This window comes from Engraulis encrasicolus, chromosome 3 (assembly GCF_034702125.1).
Source record: "Engraulis encrasicolus isolate BLACKSEA-1 chromosome 3, IST_EnEncr_1.0, whole genome shotgun sequence".
Taxonomy (NCBI): Eukaryota; Metazoa; Chordata; class Actinopteri; order Clupeiformes; family Engraulidae; genus Engraulis; species Engraulis encrasicolus.
In genome coordinates, this window is record NC_085859.1 from 25,535,844 (window position 1) to 25,543,343 (window position 7,500).

A 7,500-nucleotide genomic window follows, 5' to 3' on the forward strand; every position below is an offset into this window, starting at 1 on the left:
CAAACAGTCTGGCAAAAGCAAAGAGGAATCCGTCTCCGTGTAGGGTGGAAGATGGTCTGATCTTACTCTGCCATTTGAATTCATTGGAGTAAAACCCATATTTTGCTTTATTAGCATGACTGTTACGATATAGCGTCGCAAAAGCATACAAATAACAAAACAAAAGTGTGAATATAGTTACCTTAACCCAGACGTGGGCAAACTCAGGCCCGGTGCCATATGCGGACCGCTGGGCCATTTCATGTGGCCCCCAGAGCCTTTACAAGAAAGACAACTTTTAAATCCAAATTCATACGGTCATATTCAACAATGTTAAAATGGATAAAAAACAATTTAAGATTAGCCAAGTACATAGGCTACATCTTAATACATTTAATTGCAGTTATGTCTGTACAATGTACAATTAGAAATACAATTAATGCTAGCATACACTATTTCTTATTATTGATACGGGCCAGTTTTCCGCCGACATCTGGCCCTTCGGCCAATATTATAAACCCAATGCGGCCCTAGGGCCAAAATAATTGCCCACCCCTGCCTTAACCAATCAGTAACGGACTTCGCGGGTGCGTCACTACTCTCAACTGTTTGCTGATTGGCTAAACACTGAGAGAACCGAGCTTGAGGCTTTTGCCAGACGATGTGCGGAGCCAAAATCCTTGGGTGGAGAACAAAGGATGGCGTCGCCAGGCTAAGTCTGCACGTCTTACCACATGCATTTCATTGTCTTACCAGATCCCCAATACCAATCCACAATGACTCCAGACAATCCTACCGTACATGACAACACACTCACACAGACAGTCTGCCGCTGTATTCTGCTTATTGTAATGAAAGTCGTTTACAAGGAAAAAGTCAATATTGCCAATTGTCTGGAGGTCTGTGTCTCAAATACAAATTTAAAGCTACCCAGGTGAAAAAGTGGTTCAATTTAGTACAATAAAAGCATGACTGAAGTGTACTTAGCATGTTAAAAGTGCACTCGTGCTTTTTGTGCTAAGAAAAAGTATCCTTACAATATGCTTATTTAAAGTGTACTTAAAATTAGATGTAATTAAGTTGCTCTCAAAGAAAGTACACTTAGCGAACCATACTTCAAGTGGACTTCGAAGATGTTTGGCTAAAGTGTATTTAGAGGAATATACTAATAGTGTTCTAATAGTGAACTTACTAAAAGTGTATTTTTAATAACATATTGCAATTGTACTTCTTTAAAGTGCAATATGATTACACTTCAAAAAGGGTCCAAAAACAACTGCCACCACTGACCATCGACGGCGATGCTGTGGAGAGAGTGAGCAGCACCAAGTTCCTTGGAGTGCACATCAGCGACGACCTCTCTTGGACCACCAACACTACATCACTGGCGAAGAAGGCCCATCAGCGTCTCTACTTCCTGCGCAAACTAAAGAAGGCAAGTGCTACACCCTCCATCATGACAACATTCTACAGAGGAACCATAGAGAGCGTCGTGTCCAACTGCATCACAGTGTGGGGAGGAAGCTGCACGGAGAAAAACAGGAAGACACTCCAGCGTGTTGTGAACACAGCGAAGAAGATCATTGGAGTACCACTCCCCTCCCTGCAGGACATTTACACCACACGCCTCACCCGGAAAGCACTGATGATCATCAAAGACACAAGCCACCCTGCACACAAACTGTTCAGCCTCCTGCCCTCTGGAAAGAGGTACAGGCGCCTCCGTTCCCGTACCACCAGGCTGGCGAGCAGCACAATGCACCAAGCGATCAAGATGCTGAACACTCAACCCACTCTCCCTCCACTGTCAGCCTCTAGCCAGCAAGGCCACTGACAACCCCCCCCCCCCATCCCCCACCGCCATATCTGCGACTGAACATTCCACCTGCACTACTATACTTGTGACTGAACTTTTAACCTGCACTAACTCAAAACATGCACACACACACACACACACACACACACTGACACACACACACACACACACACACACACACACACACACACACACACACACACACACACACCCACTGACACACACACACACACACACACACACACACACACACACACACACACACACACACACACACACACAGACACACGAACACACACACAGACGCACACCGCACCTTCTACCTGCACTAAACACACATACACACACATACACACACACACACACACACACACACACACACACTGCTGCTGGTGTACTTGACAGACCTTTTTAATATTTATTTTTCTTCTAATGCTACTATTACCATGTTAGAACGCTATAAAGGACTTTTTTAGGAAAAGCACAAAAGCACAACAATACCTCTTTAATGTATGTCCTCTACAAGTCTTCTGTTGTCCAGTCTTGCACTTTAAATGTCTGTATGAGCACTGTCTATGTCCATACTGTCTTAAGTCCATGTATAAGTACTGTCTATGTCTATACTGTCTATGTCCTTACCTAGATTAGTCTATGTCTGTATGGGAAAGCAAGAAATGTAATTTCAAATTCTTTGTATGACCAGTGCATGTAAAGAAATTGACAATAAAACCTACTTGACTTGACTTCACCCAAATGTCTTTGAAGTGTGATTTTCTATAGTGCGCTTTAAAGTAAATCGCTTTAACATATTGCAAGTACACTTTTTCTAAGTGCACCATGATTGTACTTCACCCAAATATCTTCAAAGTGTGCTTACACAAAGTGCATTTACCCATCATGCACCATCATACATGTCCCATCATGCAATGCACTTCTTGGAGCTACATTTCTCAAACAGAAAGCCATTTATCCTGAAGGAATATTTTTGGTTTGCATGAAAATATTACTCATTGTTATATTCTGTGTTTATTGTAGGAGTTTTAAAATTTCAAAGTGGTACACAAAAAATGACCATTTTCCCACCGTCATTATGATGGTCACGTATATGTTCTGGTATATATTGGTTCACACTTCCCATGATATCATCGTGGGAGGTAAGTTGGATCTAGTTGTTCAAACAAAGAAGAGGAGGTCACCATTAGTGATCAATTCAAGCAATCAACTGCAGGATGGTGGAAAAAGATTGAAATAAAGTGAAATGTGTATCTGAAATGCATACTGTATCACTACTGTGACATGTGGCTGTGTGTAATGCTCAAGCTCTGAGGACCAGCATGGGTTGTAGTATTTAATTTATATTATTTCATGTACTTGGGAGTGTACTGTAAATATACTTCAAGCATAGCTGTTATATATTTACAATACTTAATATGATATACTTTTTACAGACTTAAAATGTTCCAATGTAGTCCAAAGAAGTATGAAGTTAATATGAAGTTAACATGTTAGAAGTGAACTTCTAGTAACAATAAAATGTTATAGAAGTGTACTCAAGCACACTCTTAATGCCATACGAATGCATGAAAAGCGTGTTTGGAGCATACTTTCAAAAGTATGCTTGTAGTGCACTTAAAGTTGTCCAAAAGCGGTGCCAATTTAGCATCCTCAGTGTGTTGCAAGTGTGCTGAAGTACTGCTTTAGTAGTGCTTCAGCGCACTAATAGTGCAATGAAGCCCACTTTAAATCGCCGAAAATAGTACACTTTGTACTAAGTACGGTCAAAAAAAGTACACTGTAAGGCCCAATCTCAATTCATCCCTTGGCCCTACCCCTTACCCCTCCCCTCCGTTTTGTGTAGGGGTAGGGGTATCCCAATAGTCGTTAAGGCAGAGGGGTAGAGGTAAGGGGGAGGACTTTGTAGCCCTCAAAAATGAGGGGTTCGGCCAGGCAGACTCCGTTTGTAGGGGTAAGGGGTAGGGGTAAGGGGTGAATTGAGATTGGGCCTAAGTATATGGGTTTTTCACCTGGGTAGTCAAACAGTGCAACTTTACACTGTTTTGAACTTCTGATAACGTGGGAGAGGTACAAATGTGTCTTCCTGACTGCCACGCACGTTGACGTGGGGGGGGGGGGGGGAGAGGGAGCTGTAAGTAAAAAGGGTGTGAAATGAGATGAGAAATGATTACATTGTGCGCTGATCTAGCCCAATGCGCGGGACGGACAGGGGAAAGGCATTCTTTGAAGTCAAGATTTAAAACACTGCATTTTTCTCCGAGTGATAAAGGAGGGAGGGAGGGAGTGTGGGAAGGAGCGAGGGAGAGTAGGACGGAGAGAGAGAGAGAGAGCGCAAGTGACGAAGACAGAGAGAGGTAGGGAAGGGAAATTGAACAATTTTGGATGGCCACGCAGGCAGAATTGGGAGTGTGAGGGGGAGACAACAAAAGGGAGATCTACTTTTATAAAAATGACATTCAACCAACTCTCAATCTTTTCATCTTATCTTTGGCCCATGCCAGGAGAACATCAAGAGATTTACAAGCCCGGCTGCATTTTAAAATTGAATGCTTCTCTCTCGCTCTCTTTCCATCTCTCTCTCTCTCTCTCTCTCTCTCTCTCTCTCTCTCTCTCTCTCTCTCTCTCTCTCTTTCTCACCCTGTCTCTTTTCCCATTTTCCTCTTTCTCCTCCCTCTCTCTCTGTCCTTCTCTCTCTGTGTCTTTCTGTCTGTTTCTCTCTCTCTCTCTGTCTCTCTCTCTCTCTCTCTCTCTCTCTCTCTCTCTCTCTCTCTCTCTCTCTCTCTGTCTCTCTCTCTCTCTCTCTCACTCACTCCCTCTTCCCACCCTCTTTTTCTATTAAGCACCCCCCCCTCTCTCACTCTCTCGCTCCCATCCTCTCTAGGCCTCTCTGTGAGGCTGTTGCGTAGAGAATAAAATAGCTAGCACATGCTTTATAACTCAGCTTTATGTGACTTTATCTGTCTCAGCTTAATTAGTTTAAGTAAAAACACACTCTGGACTGCTGAAATAATAGGGCAATAAAGGGCCAATTTATGATGGTATCGATACAAAAACTTTCACTCCGAATTCACTTTCCACCTGCAGTGCAAATAAAAAACAAAGCTTGAAGGCTTCCATCAAACAAGGAGTGTTTTCATTTTCACTTTAAGGACTTGCACACGGTAATATCATCATACAGTCACAATTACTACGTTCAGTGTTGACCAGTGGTGTAGTCTACGTAGAACGCGGGTATACGGAGTATACCCACTTCTAAATTTCAGGGATTTCAGTATACCCACTTAAAATTGATTGATCCATTGTTTTGAATAGCACAAATATATACAGTTTAACCACTTCAAAAAATGCTCAAACATAGAGTATACCCACCATAAAAAAGTAGACTACACCACTGGTGTTCACATTGTGTGAATGACAGTTTGTATTTTTGGTGTGCAGCTGGAATTGTAGTGTACTGGCTAAAGAATTGTTCACTCACTGTACATTTTTCAGTTTTCTCTGGTTCCACTGAATGCATAATTAACTGTTTTGTATATTTACTCTGAATACAGTATGCAAACAAATGAAAATGCTACATGCAATATGCACATACGCAATAAGCTGTCAAGCTTTTTCAAACTCTTCAGAGAGGAATTTATTCATAAAAATAAAAGATTCATCAACAAAATGGCTTCCCATTAGTGAAACGATTCTGGGAAATTAAAAAAATGTCACAATGCTCTGTATTGATGCAAATGGTTTACCATGCTGGGTGTTTTTCATCAACGTTGCAGTGGATTAGCACCAGTGGTGTCTGAAAACAACATAGGCAACAGAAAGCACAAACCAACAATAAACCAAAACAACCAAACTCACAGACAGCAAACTGTCATCAGATTGCATTTAAATTATTGGGCTAAATTCATGCATACGTTCTGTTCTGATCTGTCTTGGACTATGTATCATATCAGCCCTTTTAAATCAGATTCATATTGACCTATCCTTCCCAACTTTAACTTAACTTATCAGCACATTACTGTAACTTGGCGTGTCAAAATTGGTGTTAGAGTGACTCTATAAATAATCACAGACCTAGCTCTCTTCTGTCATATTTGCCACAATCTTTTGATGTGCATGTCTATTTTATGCAAATCATCTTTTGGGGGAAATAGTCACCAAACATAATTGCAAACCCCCCTCCCAAAAAAACACCACAGTGTTTCTTCAAATAAAGCCATTGACCCCTTCCAATTTATTTCACATTACTGCTGAATAAAAAAAAGTCAAAGAGCACTTTATTTTACTTTATGTATTGGGTACATAAATTATGACTCTGACTAGTGACTGACAAAAAAAAGCCTATTTTCTCTTTTTCTCATTTGTTTGAGCTGCACAAAAGCGTCCTCTGCGGATGCTGCTGTGCTGTGCTGTGCTGTGCGGTTGATTCGGTGGCTGCCTGCCGCTGGCCTCCTGAGCATCTCTGTGCTCTGTACAGCAGAGTAGACAGGCAGCAGGCTAGGAGGAGAATGCAAATAACCACAGCAGAGCATTCCAGAGAACATCTGAACATCCTCAGACAAAGAGGAAGAGAGAGAGAGAGAGAGAGAGAGAGAGAGAGAGAGAGAGAGAGACAGAGACAGAGAGAGAGAGAGAGAGAGACAGAGACAGAGCGAGAAAGAGACAGACAGACAGAGAGACAGAGTGAGAAAGAAAAAGAGAAAGAGGGGACACATAGAAATTAAATAAATAAGCCAAAACAGAAAACACTGATATGAGCATTCAGTAAGGCATGGAAAAGTAATTTCCACACCGACTGGGCAGCTGAGGGAAGATGGGGGCTGTTAATCTATTTCAGATACCCCTTGTAGTTCTAGGATTCCACCATGGAAGAGAGGGTGAGAGAGAGAGAGATAGAGACAGAGAGAGAGAGAGAGAGAGAGAGAGAGAGAGAGAGAGAGAGAGAGAGAGAGACAGAGAGAGAGAGAGAGAGAGAGAGAGAGAGAGAGAGAGAGAGAGAGAGAGAGAGAGAGAGAGAGAGAGAGAAGGTATAGATGGAGAGAAAGAGAGGGGGGAGAGGAAGAAGAGAAAAGTAGATCAGAGTAATCTGTGTATGAAACAAGCCATACATCACACACACAGCGCACACACACACACACACACACACACACACACACACACACACACACACACACACACACACACACACACACACACACACACACACACACACACACACACACACACACACACACACACTCTCTCTCTCTCTCTCTCTCTCTCTCTCTCTCTCTCTCTCTCTCTCTGCAAAGGTCTTGCTGCAGTGTGGGGACCTGGGGGAATGCGGGGACCTAAGGGATCTTGGGGGACCAGGGGACTTATCGCCCATCTGCCCACAGAAGCGGCACAGTGGCTGGGAGGGCCGACGCACGGATTCATGGGAAGATGCAAGTCCTCCAGGCGTGTCTGTTTTAGATGCACCTGGGCTCAGCTCATCTTAGAGGCAAACAAGCAAACAAATAAACAAACAAACAAACAAAACAAAAAAACCTGAGCGCCGGGAAAAGAATTTAGATACAGAATTAACTTAAAGTACTCCCACTGTGCCCATGGCTTCAAACAAGACAACTGGAAAATATTTCTAAGGCTTGCACACAGGCACAGACAGACAGACACAGACAGACGCAGACACAGACACACAGGCAAAGACACAC